Source organism: Dermacentor silvarum, chromosome 1 (genome assembly GCF_013339745.2).
Source record: "Dermacentor silvarum isolate Dsil-2018 chromosome 1, BIME_Dsil_1.4, whole genome shotgun sequence".
NCBI lineage: Eukaryota > Metazoa > Arthropoda > Arachnida > Ixodida > Ixodidae > Dermacentor > Dermacentor silvarum.
Window position 1 is genome coordinate 199974935 of NC_051154.1, and position 17445 is coordinate 199992379.

Sequence of the window (17445 nt, forward strand, 5' to 3'; positions counted from 1 at the left end):
AACCAAAAATGCAACTTTACCAACACGCCCGTTCAGCCACCCTTGGGAACCTTGTATCAGCTCAGCACATCAATTCTCTGTGGAACTGGCCAAGAATGGTCGCATACCAAATCACATGCACCGTGCCGAACCTGTCTCTTCGGGCACATACCCGCTTTATAATACTCAGACAAGTATTCTATTTGCCAGACAGCAGGAAGTGGTCTATGCGGGCCTATGTAAATGATCTATGTTCTTGGTTGTCAACTTTCTTAATCTCTTCCTGTACTCAATGTCCACCATTTTGAGGCAAATGTATTTCCCACCTACGCCGCTCATTTCTTTTCATCCATTTTGCCTATTCTTAATATACGACTAACTTTGTGTTGCGCTTCTCTGACTTCAGCGAAGATTGTCTGTGAGCGTGTTGGCTCACGATCACATGAAAAAAGTGCGCCACCGCATACGAGGTGACAAGAAGGAGAACACAGACAATGCACTGATTAACAACTGTATGCTTTTATTGACACGTCTTGGTTTTTAGACACAGAAGAAGAAGATTAGACACGCTAGGTGACCACAACAACAGAAGAAAAAAGAAAAAGCACTAGTGGCATTTTCATCGCCCTTGTAGCGAAATGTTTACATGCATCGACATATTTTTACACAACAAGTAAAGATATTGATATGCCCAGTGGCCCAAGTTGAGGCCTAGAAGAGATTGGGTCACACACCGCAAACTAGGTAAGTTTTCCAAATAATGCTACTTCGCAAACAAACCTGGAATTGTACACTTGTTCACGTCATGTTCAACGTCATACGCCGTGTGCACTAACAAGCATTAGAAACTAGGCGACTGGGTATTTATATGTACCCAAATATCCTGATACCAAAATCTTATCGACAATAGCTCATTCTTAAAGAAATGTGGAAACACTGCTTTTATTGGTGGTTTGAACAGCTTACTCTTATATTTACGCGTTATCTTGTTTTTGCAATACAAGTAAAATATTCAAATAATCATGAGCCTTTGATTGAGTATCGAATGTATTCAGCACGAAGTTCTGGAAACATGCGTAGCCTGCAGTAAAATCTGGCCACCCAGGAAAAGCGTGAATTAAACAGATATTTTAACTAATTCCAATTACGGAAAACCAGTTCCTCACCATAATCTGACGACCGTGTGCTGCTAATATGGTGAAAAACCTTTGCAGAAGAAATGGCGCTTAGGCACGAAAGTATGGCAACGCTGTTTCCTTTACTTGAAAGTCTGTCAACAACAAAACTGGAGGTACGGTAAGCAGCTACAGAATTCCAAAAAAAAGAAAAAAATTCGAAGAATCTCTACGTTAAATTTTGTGCTATCACTAGTATAGTGCATCTCAGAAGTGAAAATCATTATTCCGATCATCACCGAGTTTCCTAAGCTGAAGATTAAAATGACGATGAAGAAGCAAGCTGCGAAAAGCGGGACGAAGAGAACGAAGTCCTATATACCTCGAGCTCTTCTCTTCGCCAGCTTTTTACAAAGAAAAAAAGAAAACAACGAAAAGAAAAGGTAGAATAGAAGGAAAACACATTGGCTGGCTCATTTATTCTTTGGAGATGATTGGGGTCTACAATGCAATTAGCAATCCTTATTATGATGGTTGTGTAATAAGTGAATGATTATATAATTTCTTATGATACTTATTGGGACGAATAATGCATTACCGTGCCCTTTTCCATGCCATCCGCGATTCCCCGAATACTTATGGCCCATTCAGCAGACACACGAAGTGTCAAACTCGCTGACAAGTACAATATCGAATGATACCATGACATGGTATATTTTATTGTAATCACACCACCCCAGTTGAAACTGCTAAAGGAACCCCTACTATCCGTAGTATTCTGGCAGCAACTTCATGGCAATGGCTATCCATCAAGCGGCTGCCTTTCACGCGAAGGTGTCTGTTAAGGACGTGGCGCTATTGCTTTATTATATTTAAGGTTGCATAACCCTTGTATCAGCTCAGCACATCAATTCTCTCTGGAACTGGCCAACAATGGTTGCATACCAAATCACATGCGCAGTGCCGAACCTGTCTCTTCTGGCACATATCTGGTGGATGATACTCAGACTGGTTGTCTACTAGCCAGACAGCAGGAAGTGGTCTATGCGGGCCTATGTAAATGGTCTATGTTCTTGGTTGAAAACTTTCTTCAACTCTTCCTGTATTCAATGTTCACCATTTTCGGGCAGATGTATTTTTGCCCTTACGCCGCTCATTTCATCCATTTTGCTTATTCTTAATGTAAGACTAACTTTGTGTTGCGCTTCTCTGACTTCAGCGCAGATTGCCTGTCAGCGTGTTGGCTCACGATCAGATGAAAAAACTGCGCCACCGCATATGAGGCGAAATCCCGCTGCGATGTCGTGGGCCCTCTCGACTGCCTAGAGTTGGATGTGGTGGTGGTCGCTTCTTAGGAACTCCTCCCACTGTTCCTTTGTGGAAAGTATAGAGTTTTCTATGGCAGGGCGCAGCCAGAGCATGTGATCGAAAGAGCATGAATTGGCTCCGCATTTGGGGCACGACTGCGGGAAGTGTGGGTCTATCCAGCTAAGGGACCGCGGAGTGGGGTACGTGCGACTTGCCCTGAGGGAGCCTTGAGCTCCCCCTAGCTAGTTTCTCAGGACCAATTAAAGTTCTTGTCACCGTCACCGTCACCGCATATGAGCAGACAAGAAGGAGAACACAGACAATGCACTGATTAACCATTGTATGCTTTTATTGACATGTCTTGGTTTTTACACACAAAAGAAGTAGATTAGACACGCTAGGTGACCACAACAACAAAAGGAAGAAGAAAAAGCACTAGTGGCATTTTCATCGAGCATATGTTCCGAAATGTTTACATGCATCGACATATTTTCACACAACAAGTAAAGATATTGATATGCCCAGTGGCTCAAGTTGTGGCCTAGGAGAGATTGGGTTACACACCGGAAACTATAGGTAAGTTTTCCAAATAATGCGACTTGCAATAAAACTTCGCAAACCAACCTGGAAGTGTACACTTGTTGACGTCATGGCACAAAAAGCCGTGTGCACTAACAAGCATTAGAAACTAGGCCACTGGATATTTATATGGAGCAAAATATCGTGATACCAAAATCTTAGCGACAAGTAGCTAATTCTTAAAGAAATGTGGAAACGCTGCTTTTATTTCTGGTTTGAACAGCTTACTCTTATATTTACGCGTTATCTTGTTTGCCCCGTACAAGTAAAATATTCAAATAATCATAAGCCTTTGATTTAGTATGGAATGTATTCAGCACAAAATTCTGGCAACATGCGTAGCCAGCAGTAAAATCTGGCCACCCAGGAAAAGCGTGAATTAAACAGATATTTTACATATTTCCAATTACGCAAAACCAGTTCATCACCATAATCTGTTGACCGTGTGCTGCTAATATAGTGAAATACCTTTTCACAGGAAATGGCGCCTAGGCACGAAAGTATGGCAACGCTGTTTCCTTTACTTGAAAGTCTGTCAACAACAAAACTGGAGGTACAGTAAGCAGCTACAGAATTCCGAAAGAAAAAAAAAAGAATTCGAAGAATCTCTACGTTAAATGTTGTGCTATCACTAGTATATTGCATCTCAGAAGTGAAAATCATTATTCCGATCATCACCATGTTTCCTAAGCTGAAGATATAAGCGACAATGAAGAAGCAAGCTGCGAAAAGCGGAACGAAGAGGAGAAGGAAGTCGCATATACCTCGAGCTCTCCTCGTCCCGAGCTTTTTACAATGAAAAAAAGAAAACAACGAAAAAAATGGAGAAAAGAAGGAAAACACAATGGCTGGCTCATTTATTTTTTGGAGATGATTGGGGTCTATAATGCAATTAGCAATCTTTATTATGATGGTTGTGTAATAAGTGGATGATGTATTATTTCTTATGGTAATTATTGGGATGAATAATGCATTACCTCGCCTTTTCCATGCCATCCGCGATTCACGAATACTTACGGCCCCATGAGCAGACACACGAAGCGGCAATCTCGCTGCCAATTACAATATCGAATGATACCATGACATCGTATATTTTATTGTAATCACACCACACCAGTTGAAATTGCTAAAGGAGCCCCCACTATCAGTAGTATTCTGTCCGCAACTTCGTTGCGATGGCTATCCATCAAGCGGCCGCCTTTGACGCGACGGTGTCTGCTAAGGATGTGGCCCTATTGCTTTATTATATTTAAGGTTGCATAACCCTTGTATCAGCTCAGAACATCAATTCTCTGTGGAACTGGCCAAGAATGGTCCCATACCAAATCACATGCGCCGTGCCGAACCTGTCTCTTCGGGAACATACCCGGTTTATAATACTCAGACAAGTCGTCTATTTGCCAGACAGCAGCAAGTGGTCTATGCGGGCCTATGTAAATGGTCTATGTTCTTAGTTGAAAACTTTCTTGAACTCTTCCTGTATTCAATGTCCACCATTTTCAGGCACATGTATTTTTGCCCTTAGCCGCTCATTCCGTTTCATCCATTTTGCTTAGTCTTAATGTAAGACTAACTTTGTGTTGCGCTTCTCTGACTTCAGCGCAGATTGCCTGTCAACATGTTGGCTCACGATCAGATCAAAAAACTGCGCCACCGCATATGAGGCGAAATCCCGCTGCGATGTCGTGGGCCCTCTGGACTGCCTGGAGTTGGATGTGGTGGTGGTCGCTTCTTAGGAACTCCTCCCACTGTTTCTTTGTGGAAAGTATAGAGTTTTCTATGGCAGGGCGCAGCCAGAGCATGTGATCGAAAGAGCATGAATCGGCTCCGCATTTGGGGCACGACTGCGGGAAGTGTGGGTCTATCCAGCTAAGGGACCGCGGAGTGGGGTACGTGCGACTTGACCTGAGGGAGCCTTCGGCTCCCCCTGGCCAGTTTTTCAGGACCAAATAAAGTTCTTCTCACCGTCACCGTCACCGCATATGAGGATACAAGAAGGAGAACACAGACAATGCACTGACTAACAACTGTATGCTTTTATTGACACTTCTTGGTTTTTACACACAAAAGAAGTAGATTAGACACGCTAGGTGACCACAACAACCGAAGGAAGAAGAAAAAGCACTAGTGGCATTTTCCTCGAGCATGTTCCGAAATGTTTCCATGCATCGACATATTTTTACACAAGTAATGATATTGATACGCCCAGTGGCCCAAGTTTTGGCGTGGAAGAGATTGGGTCACACACCGCCAAGTAGGTAAATTTTCCAAAGAATGCTACTCGCAATAAAGCTTCGCAAACCAACCTGGAATTGTACACTTGTTCACGTCATGGCACACCATACGCCGTGTGCACTAACAAGCAATAGAAACTAGGCCACTGGATATTTATATGCAGCAAAATATCCGGATACCAAAATCTTATCGACAAGTAGCTCATTCTTAAAGAAATGTGGAAACGCTGCTTTTATTTGAGGTTTGAACAGCTTACTTTTATATTTACGCGTTATCTTGGTTTCGCCGTACAAGTAAAATAGTCAAATAATCATAAGCCTTTGATTTAGTATGGAAAGTATTGAGCACGAAGTTCTGGCAACATGCGTAGCCAGCAGTAAAATCTGGCCACCCAGGAAAAGCGTGAATTATACAGATATTTTACCTAATTCCAATTACACAAAATTAGTTCATCACCATAATCTGAAGACCACGCGCTGCTAATATGGTGAAAAACCTTTTGACAAGAAATGGCGCCTAGGCACGAAAGTATGGCAACGCTGTTTCCTTTACTTGAAAGTCTGTCAACAACCCAACTGGAGGTACAGTTAGCAGCTACAGAATTCCGAAAAAAAGAATTCGAAGAATCTCTACGTTAATTAATGTGCTTTCACTATTGTAGTGAATCTCAGAAGTGAAAATCATTATTCCGATCCTCACCGAGTTTCCTAAGCTGAAGATTAAAACGACAATGAAGAAGCAAGCTGCGAAAAGCGGGACGAAATAGAGAACGAAGTCCCATATACCACGAGCTCTCCTCATCACGAGATTTTTATAAAGAAAAAAAGAAAACAACGAAAAGAAAATGAAGAAAAGACGGAAAACACATTGGCTGGCTCATTTATTCTTTGGAGATGATTGGCGTCGATAATGCAATTAGCAATGCTTATTATAATGGTTGTGTAATAAGTGAATGATGTATTAATTCTTAGGATAATTATTGGGATGAATAATGCATTACGACGCCCTTTTCCATGCCATCCGCGATTCATGAATACTTACGGCCGTATCAGCAGACACACGAAGTGTCAATCTCGCTGCCAAGTACAATATCGAATGGTACCATGACATGGTATATTTTATTGTAATCACACCACCCCTGTTGAAAATGCTAAAGGAGCCCCCTTCTCCGTAGTATTCTGGCTGCAACTTCATGGCAATGGCTATCCATCAAGCGGCCGCCTTTGACGCGACGGTGTCTGTTAAGGATGTGGCGCTATCGCTTTATTATATTTAAAGTTGCATAACCCTTGTATCAGTGTGTACTTGGGCCTAGAAATGTCTTTCTCTGTTAAAACTCACAAGGTGGACTGGCCTTTACGTGTGATTGTGTCAGAGGCGGACACCTGGCAGCAGTCACTTGCGAAGTTTTTGCAGACACATATGAAATGCCTCACAATTGATGATCCTTTTATGGTGACCGGATCTGGACAGACCATAGAATTTCTGAAAATCATCACGGCCGAGCATTACACGCCTTTTCCATTGACATTAAGGATCTTTATTATTCGTTGCCCCATGACGCGGTGCTCGTCGCTGTCTCCGATTGCATTGACAAGTCTGGCAGCGTAGCCTTCCAGAACGCCACTGGCATCAGCATAGGGGGATTTCTGGAGCTTTTAGATACGTACTTGAAGTCGACGTTCGCCACTTGGAACGGGAAGACGTACCTACAAAGGGACGGAGTTTGCATCGGTTAATGCATCGCGCCCATGCTGAGTGACATCTTGCTAGCCACTCACGGCCGTGCACTTTCCAAACGCGTTCCGTCTTTCGTGGAAAAAGTTTTTAGGTTTGTAGATGATTTTCTATCCTTTTAGATACTGACGCCGACACTGTCGAAACTAGCTGCCGTGATGCCTTATCATTGTTTGAAGAATGTCTTCACCCATTTGTTTTAACCCATGATCGAACTGCCTGTTGCCGACTCGATTAGGTATTTAGATCTTAGACTCAGTTTTAGGAACAACCAGCTATGCTGGATGTATGAACCTAGAGCTAGCAAAGCTCTTTTACCTTTTAGCTCAGCGCATTCCAAGCTCATCAAGCGGGGAATCATTAGCCTATGTTTCACCAATTCCCTTTCAAAGTCATGTCACCACTTAATGGAAACCAGTTTCGGGAAACAGGCTTGGAGACTTGAGCAATCGGGCTACCCGGGCAGTCTGCTGACGTCAGTAGTCGGAAGCTTGCAAAAGCAAGAAAAAGCTAGTCACCCTGATGCATGCCACTCCCAGGAACAGTCACCGTCATCCCTTACATTCACACCTTGTCCCGTAATCTCAAGAAAGTTGGCCGGCGTGCTGGCGCCGATGTTGTGTTTTCGGCACCACAAAAGTTGTCACGCTTATGCAGGCAGGTCAACTGCTATCCCAAGGAGAAAAACTGCTGCAGAACCAACCATCATAACCGCTTTGTCACGTGTGCTGTAGGTGTTGTTTACAACATTTCCCTTTCCTGCGGCCGCGAATACATTGGTGAGACGGGACGCTGTCTCAATGAACGATTAAAGGAGCACAATAATCATGTTTTCAACTCCGTTTCAGGTCATCTCGGTATTCATTGCAGAGACCATGCTTGCAATCCGTTGTTCGATAGCACACAAATTATCAGTCGCAATAAAAACAAACATACTAGAGAAATCATTGAAGCGCTTGAAATTCACAAATCTGGGGAGCGCTGTGTCAGTGCCCCTTCATTGTCACTGTGCGATAAAGAAGTGCAATACTTAACCACATGATTTGCATATTGTTTGTTGGAAGCTGAGTCCTGAACACGTGTCACCTTTCTGTTCTTTCTATTGTGCCTTAGCTTGATATTTAAACTTTGGTTATGTGCGCAATAAAATTGTTGTAAGTCAGTGCTCTTTCCAGTCCCTTCTTTCTCGTTTCCATGTAGATCGTCGCGCTGCTAACCAAAAATGCAACTTTACCAACACGCCCGTTCAGCCACCCTTGGGAACCTTGTATCAGCTCAGCACATCAATTCTCTGTGGAACTGGCCAAGAATGGTCGCATACCAAATCACATGCACCGTGCCGAACCTGTCTCTTCGGGCACATACCCGCTTTATAATACTCAGACAAGTATTCTATTTGCCAGACAGCAGGAAGTGGTCTATGCGGGCCTATGTAAATGATCTATGTTCTTGGTTGTCAACTTTCTTAATCTCTTCCTGTACTCAATGTCCACCATGTTGAGGCAAATGTATTTCCCACCTACGCCGCTCATTTCTTTTCATCCATTTTGCTTATTCTTAATGTACGACGAACTTTGTGTTGCGCTTCTCTGACTTCAGCGCAGATTGCCTGTCAGGGTGTTGGCTCACGATCAGATGAAAAAACTGCGCCACCGCATATGAGACGAAATCCCATTGCGATGTCGTGGGCCCTCTGGACTGCCTAGAGTTGGATGTGGTGGTGGTCGCTTCTTAGGAACTCCTCCCACTGTTCTTTTTTAGAAAGTATACAGTTTTCTATGGCATGGCGCAGCCAGAGCATGTGATCGAAAGAGCATGAATCGGCTCCGCATTTGGGGCACGACTGCGGGAAGTGTGGGTCTATCCAGCTAAGGGACCGCGGAGTGGGGTACGTGCGACTTGACCTGAAGGAGCCTTCGGCTCCCCCTGGCCAGTTTTTCAGGACCAATTAAAGTTCTTGTCACCGTCACCGCATATGAGGATACAAGAAGGGGAACGCAGACAATGCACTCACTAACAGCTGTATGCTTTTATTGACATGTCTTGGTTTTTACACACAAAAGAAGTAGATTAGACACGCTAGGTGACAACAACAACAGAAGGAAGAAGAAAAAGCACTAGTGGCATTTTCCTCGAGCATGTTCCGAAATGTTTACATGCATCGACATATTTTTACACAAGAAGTAATGATATTGATACGCCCAGTGGCCCAAGTTGTGGCGTGGGAGAGATTGGGTGACACACCGCAAACTAGGTAAATTTTCCAAATAATGCTACTTGCAATAAAACTTCGCAAACCAACCTGGACGTGTACACTTGCTGACGTCATGGCACACCATACGCCGTGTGCACAAACAAGCATTAGAAACTAGGCCACTGGATATTTATATGCAGCAAAATATCCTGATACCAAAATCTTATCGACAAGTAGATCATTCTTAAAGAAATGTGGAAACACTGCTTTTATTGGTGGTTTGAACAGCTTACTCTTATATTTACGCGTTATCTTGTTTTTGCGATAGAAGTAAAATATTCAAATAATCATGAGCCTTTGATTGAGTATGGAATGTATTCTGCACGAAGTTCTGGAAACATGCGCAGCCTGCAGTAAAATCTGGCCACCCAGAAAAAGCGTGAATTAAACAGATATTTGAACTAATTCCAATTACGCAAAACCAGTTCATCACCATAATCTGACGACCGTGTGCTGCTAATATGGTGAAATACCTTTTCACAGGAAATGGCGCCTGGGCACGAAAGTTTGGCAACGCTGTTTCCTTTACTTGAAAGTCTGTCAACAACAAAACTGGTGGTACAGTAAGCAGCTACAGAATTCCGAAAAAAAAAGAATTCGAAGAATCTCTACGTTAAATGTTGTGCTATCACTAGTATAGTGCCTCTCAGAAGTGAAAATCATTATTCCGATCCTCACCATGTTTTCTAAGCTGAAGATATAAACGACAATGAAGAAGAAAGCTGCGAAAAGCGGGACGAAGAAGAGAACGAAGTCGCATATACCTCGAGCTCTCCTCATCACGAGCTTTTTACAAAGAAAAAAAGAAAACAACTAAAAGAAAAGGGAGAATAGAAAGAAAACACATTGGCTGGCTCATTTATTCTTTGGAGATGATTGGGGTCGATAATACAATTAGCAATCCTTATAATGATGGTTGTCTAATAAGTGGATGATGTATTATTTCTTATGGTAATTATTGGGATGAATAATGCATTACCACGCCCTTTTCCATGCCATCCGCGATTCACGAATACTTACGGCCCCATCAGCAGACACACGAAGCGGCAATCTTGTTGCCAACTACAATATCGAATGATACCATGACATCGTATATTTTATTGTAATCACACCACCCCAGTTGAAACTGCTAAAGAACCCCTACTATCCGTAGTATTCTGGCAGCAACTTCATGGCAATGGCTATCCATCAAGCGGCCGCCTTTCATGCGAAGGTGTCTGTTAAGGATGTGGCGCTATTGCTTTATTATATTTAAGGTTTCATAACCCTTGTATCAGCTCAGCACATCAATTCTCTGTGGAACTGGCCAAGAATGGTTGCATACCAAATCACATGCGCAGTGCCGAACCTGTCTGTTCTGGCACATATCTGGTGGATGATACTCAGACTGGTTGTCTACTAGCCAGAGAGCAGGAAGTGGTCTATACGGGCCTATGTAAATGGTCTATGTTCTTGGTTGCCAACATTCTTGATATCTTCCTGTATTCAATGTCCATCATTTTGAGGCACATGTATTTTGCACTTACGCCGCTCATTTTTTTTTCATCCATTTTGCTGAGTTTTAATGCAAGACTAACTTTTTGTTGCGCTTCTCTGACCTAAGCGAAGATTGTCTGTCAGCGTGTTGGCTCACGATCAGATGAAAAAACTGCGTCACCGCATATGAGGAGGCAATAAGGAGAACACAGACATTGCACCGACCAACAACTGTATGCTTTTATTGACATGTTTTAAGTTTTTACCCACAGAAGAAGTGGATTAGACACGCTAGGTGACCACAACAACAGAAGGAAGAAGAAAAAGCACTAGTGGCATTATCATCGAGCATGTTCCGAAATGTTTACATGCATCGACATATTTTCACACCACAAGTAAAGAGATTGATATGCCCAGTGGCTCAAGTTGTGGCCTAGGAGAGATTGGGTCACACACCGGAAACTAGGTAAGTGTTCCAAATAATGCTACTTGCAATAAAACTACGCAAACCAACCTGGAAGTGTACACTTGTTGACGTCATGGCACAAAAAAGCTGTGTGCACTAACAAGCATTAGAAACTAGGCCACTGGATATTTATATGGAGCAAAATATCCTGATACCAAAATCTTAGCGACATTAAGTAGCTAATTCTTAAAGAAATTTGGAAACGCTGCTTTTATTTCTGGTTTGAACAGCTTACTCTTATATTTACGCGTTATCTTGTTTTCGCCATACAAGTAAAATATTCAAATAATCATAAGCCTTTGATTTAGTATGAAATGTATTCTGCACGAAGTTCTGGCAACATGCGTAGCCAGCAGTAAAATCTGGCCACCCAGGAAAAGCGTGAAATAAACAGATATTTTAACTAATTCCAATTACTCAAAACCAGTTCATCACCATAATCTGTTGACCGTGTGCTGCTAATATAGTGAAATACCTTTTCACAGGAAATGGCGCCTAGGCACGAAAGTGTGGCAACGCTGTTTAATTTACATGAAAGTCTATCAACAACAAAACTGGTGGTACAGTAAGCAGCTACAGAATTCCGAAAAAAAAAAGAATTCGAAGAATCTCTACGTTAAATGTTGTGCTATCACTAGTATAGTGCATCTCAGAACTGAAAATCATTATTCCGATCCTCACCATGTTTCCTGAGCTGAAGATATAAACGACAATGAAGAAGCAAGCTGCGAAAAGCGGGACGAAGAAGAGAACGAAGTCGCATATACCTCGAGCTCTCCTCATCACGAGCTTTTTACAAAGAAAAAAAGAAAACAACGAAAAGAAAAGGGAGAATAGAACGAAAATACATTGGCTGGCTCATTTATTCTTTGGAGATGATTGGGGTCGATAATACAATTAGCAATCCTTATTATGATGGTTGTCTAATAAGTGGATGATGTATTATTTCTTATGGTAATTATTGGGATGAATAATGCACTACCACGCCCTTTTCCATGCCATCCAAGATTCACGAATATTTACGGCCCCATCAGCAGACACACGAAGCGGCAATCTCGCTGCCAACTACAATATTGAATGATACCATGACATCGTATATTTTATTGTAATCACACCACCCCAGTTGAAACTGCTAAAGGAGCCCCCGTATCTGCGCTTAAAAACAGTCTTTAATTTGATATCGGAGCCCCTGAAGAGCCACTATCAGTAGTATTCTGGCCGCAACTTCGTTGCGATGGCTATCCATCAAGCGGCCGCCTTTGACGCGACGGTGTCTGTTAAGAATGTGGCGCTATTGCTTTATTATATTTAAGGTTTCATAACCCTTGTATCAGCTCAGCACATCAATTCTCTGTGGGACTGGCCAAGAATGGTCGCATATCAAATCACATGCGCAGTGCCGAACCTGTCTGTTCTGGCGCATATCTGGTGGATGATACTCAGACTGGTTGTCTACCGGCCAGACAGCAGGAAGTGGTCTATGCGGGCCTTTGTAAATGGTCTATGTTCTTGGTTGCCAACACTCTTGATCTCTTCCTGTATTCAATGTCCATCATTTTGAGGCACATGTATTTTGCACTTACGCCGCTCATTTCTTTTCATCCACGTTGCTGAGTTTTAATGCAAGACTAACTTTTTGTTGCGCTTCTCTGACCTCAGCGAAGATTGTCTGTCAGCGTATTGGCTCACGATCAGATGAAAAAAACTGCGCCACCGCATATGAGACAAGAAGGAGAACACAGACAATGCACTGACTAACAACTCTATGCTTTTATTGACATGTCTTGGTGTTTACACACAGAAGAAGAAGATTAGACACGCTAGGTGACCACAACAACAGAAGGAAGAAGAAAAAGCACTAGTGGCCCTTTCATCTCGCATGTAGCGAAATGTTTACATGCATCGACATATTTTTACACAACAATAAAAGATATTATTATGCCCAGTGGCCCAAGTTGTGGCATGGAATAGATTCGGTCACACACCGCAAAGTAGGTAAATTTTCCAAAGAATGCTACTTGATATAAAACTTCGCAAACCAACCTGGAATTGTACACTTGTTCACGTCAGGGCATACCATACGCCGGGTGCACTAACAAGCATTATAAACTAGGCCACGGGATTTTTATATGCAGCAAAATATCCTGATACCAAAATCGTAGCGACAAGTAGCTCATTCTAAAGAAATTTGGAAACGCTGCTTTTATTTCTGGTTTGAACAGCTTACTCTTATATTTACGCGTTATCTTGTTTTCGCCGTACAAGTAAAATATTCAAATAATCGTAAGCCTTTGATTTAGTATGAAATGTATTCTGCACGAAGTTCTGGCAACATGCGTAGCCAGCAGTAAAATCTGGCCACCCAGTAAAAGCGTGAAATAAACAGATATTTTAACTAATTCCAATTACTCAAAACCAGTTCATCACCATAATCTGTTGACCGTGTGCTGCTAATATAGTGAAATACCTTTTCACAGGAAATGGCGCCTAGGCACGAAAGTATGGCAACGCTGTTTAATTTACATGAAAGTCTATCAACAACAAAACTGGTGGTACAGTAAGCAGCTACAGAATTCCGAAAAAAAAAGAATTCGAAGAATCTCTACGTTAAATGTTTTGCTATCACTAGTATAGTGCATCTCAGAACTGAAAATCATTATTCCGATCCTCACCATGTTTCCTGAGCTGAAGATATAAACGACAATGAAGAAGCAAGCTGCGAAAAGCGGGACGAAGAAGAGAACGAAGTCGCATATACCTCGAGCTCTCCTCATCACGAGCTTTTTACAAAGAAAAAAAGAAAACAACGAAAAGAAAAGGGAGAATAGAACGAAAATGCATTAAAAAAATAAATTATGGGGTTTTACGTGCCAAAACCAGTTCTGATTATGAGGCACGCCGTAGTGGGGGACTCCGGAAATTTAGACCACCTGGGGTTCTTTAACGTGCACCTAAATCTAAGTACACGGGTGTTTTCGCATTTCGCCCCCATCGAAATGCGGCCACGAAAATACATTGGCTGGCTCATTTATTCTTTGGAGATGATTGGGGTCGATAATACAATTAGCAATCCTTATTATGATGGTTGTCTAATAAGTGGATGATGTATTATTTCTTATGGTAATTATTGGGATGAATAATGCACTACCACGCCCTTTTCCATGCCATTCAAGATTCACGAATACTTACGGCCCCATCAGCAGACACACGAAGCGGCAATCTCGCTGCCAACTACAATATTGAATGATACCATGACATCGTATATTTTATTGTAATCACACCACCCCAGTTGAAACTGCTAAAGGAGCCCCCGTATCTGCGCTTAAAAACAGTCTTTAATTTGATATCGGAGCCCCTGAAGAGCCACTATCTGTAGTATTCTGGCCGCAATTTCGTTGCGATGGCTATCCATCAAGCGGCCGCCTTTGACGCGACGGTGTCTGTTAAGAATGTGGCGCTATTGCTTTATTATATTTAAGGTTTCATAACCCTTGTATCAGCTCAGCACATCAATTCTCTGTGGGACTGGCCAAGAATGGTCGCATATCAAATCACATGCGCAGTGCCGAACCTGTCTGTTCTGGCACATATCTGGTGGATGATACTCAGACTGGTTGTCTACCGGCCAGACAGCAGGAAGTGGTCTATGCGGGCCTTTGTAAATGGTCTATGTTCTTGGTTGCCAACACTCTTGATCTCTTCCTGTATTCAATGTCCATCATTTTGAGGCACATGTATTTTGCACTTACGCCGCTCATTTCTTTTCATCCACGTTGCTGAGTTTTAATGCAAGACTAACTTTTTGTTGCGCTTCTCTGACCTCAGCGAAGATTGTCTGTCAGCGTATTGGCTCACGATCAGATGAAAAAACTGCGCCACCGCATATGAGACAAGAAGAACACAGACAATGCACTGACTAACAACTCTATGCTTTTATTGACATGTCTTGATGTTTACACACAGAAGATGAAGATTAGACACGCTAGGTGACCACAACAACAGAAGGAAGAAGAAAAAGCACTAGTGGCCCTTTCATCTCGCATGTAGCGAAATGTTTACATGCATCGACATATTTTTACACAACAATAAAAGATATTATTATGCCCAGTGGCCCAAGTTGTGGCATGGAATAGATTCGGTCACACACCGCAAAGTAGGTAAATTTTCCAAAGAATGCTACTTGATATAAAACTTCGCAAACCAACCTGGAATTGTACACTTGTTCACGTCAGGGCATACCATACGCCGGGTGCACTAACAAGCATTATAAACTAGGCCACGGGATTTTTATATGCAGAAAAATATCCTGATACCAAAATCTTAGCGACAAGTAGCTCATTCTTAAAGAAATGTGGAAACACTGCTTTTATTTGTGGTTTGAACAGCTTACTCTTATTTTTACACGTTATCTTGTTTTCGTCATACAAGTAAAATATTCAAATAATCATGAGCCTTTGATTGAGTATGGAATGTATTCGGCACGAAGTTCTGGCAACATGCGTAGCTAGCAGTAAAATCTGGACACCCAGGAAAAGCGCGAATTAAGCAGATATTTTAACAAATTGCAATTACACAAATCAAGTTCATCACCATTATCTGACGACCGTGTGCTGCTAATATGGTTAAAAAGTATTTTCACAAGAAAAGGCGCCTAGGCACGAAAGTATGGCAACATTGTTTCCTTTACTTGAAAGTCTGTCAAGAACAAAACTGGAGGTAGAGTGAGCCACTACAGGATTCCGAAAAAAACAAGAATTCGAAAAATCTCTACGGTAAGTATTGTGCTTTCATAGTATAGTGAATCTCAGAAGTGGAAATCATTATTCCGATCATCACCAGTTTCCTAAGCTGAAGATTTAAACGACGATGTAGAAGCAAGCTGCGAAAAGCGGGACGAAGAGCACTATGTCCGATTCTGTCTCTTCGGGCAAATACCCGGTGTTACATACTGAATGACCCAAGCTGTCTACTAGCCAGACATCAGGGAGTAGTCTAGACAGCTGGTTGGACGGAATATTTTTGGTTTGGCGCCATTCTAACAATATTCAGCAAAAAATAATCACAGTCCGGATCGCTGGAACCTAGGGACTGCAAGTGCCACAGTGTTAAGATTTCAAGCTAACCGTTACCCCTTTTCAGATGAAGTAATTGTAAAGTTATCGGAAAATCATTGTATAGGTGCATCGTTGAGATCGTTGCCAATTATTTTTTACCCAATTTTAGTTTATTCAGGTAAACTTGAGGTCGGGCTAATTATAAATGGCTGTGGCCGTCTATGATTAGCACGACCTCCTGAACGTGATGGCCGTGAGGCATTTCTGTGAAACCGGAAGCATAGAGATAGCCTCCAGACGTAAATTTAGGGTACAGTGTCACGCCTAATCTTGTGAGCGTTGTTTTTCCTCAGTGGTTGTCAGGAAAACTAAATAACTTATACATGAGTGTAGTAAGCCAAACATGATGAATCATCTCTTTTGGGCCTGAACAATATTTCCGTGGATATTCCATCGCTACTATGTATCTTGCCTCGGACCACACGCGAATGTAAATAGGCTTTCGCTTTCAAAAATTGTGTCCCGGGCAGCGGCAGTCATTACCTTTGTCTCATTTTTCGTGTAATAGGCTCCAGGGGAGGCTTTTTCAGCCATTTTGATTTATGGGGAGAAAGCGGCCCGATAACGACAAGGCTGCGCCCAGTAAAGTTTTTTTTTTCCAGTTCTTCCTTGAGCTTTCAACACTGTTTAAACTTGCGCAACTCTCTACCGTCGCTGAAGAAAGAATATCAATTTCACGCCCTGAGCACTGAAAAACTTATTGCAGTAGCGGCTTTCGTGTTCTGCTGCTCGACGGTTGTTTTACTTCCTTATATAGACTCCGTTTTCCTAGAGTTGAGACTACCACATGGTGCCAGAGTCCAAGTGGGCAAAGAAAAATGTGACAGAACGGCAGTGTTTCCAAAGGGCAAAGCTACACGCGATAAATTCAGCACGGTGAGGTCCACTGCTTTCCTGTATTTTTGTTGCCAAGGATTGCGCACACGTGTGGTGTTGCTTAATAAACATTTAATGTATAGGAACTTAGCCCTCTAAACCGTCTAGCAAAATATCCATTATGCCAATTTTAGCCACCCTCTTAAACAGCTCGAAAGGAAGGAACACCGAAAGAAAGAACAAGAAAACTAAGCACACATTATTGTTCTTGTCATTGAGAACAGTCATGTTTATGAAGTAGACTAACGATGAAATTACCAAGAAGCATTAATGCGTGCGGACGCCTACCCCGCTGGGTATATTATC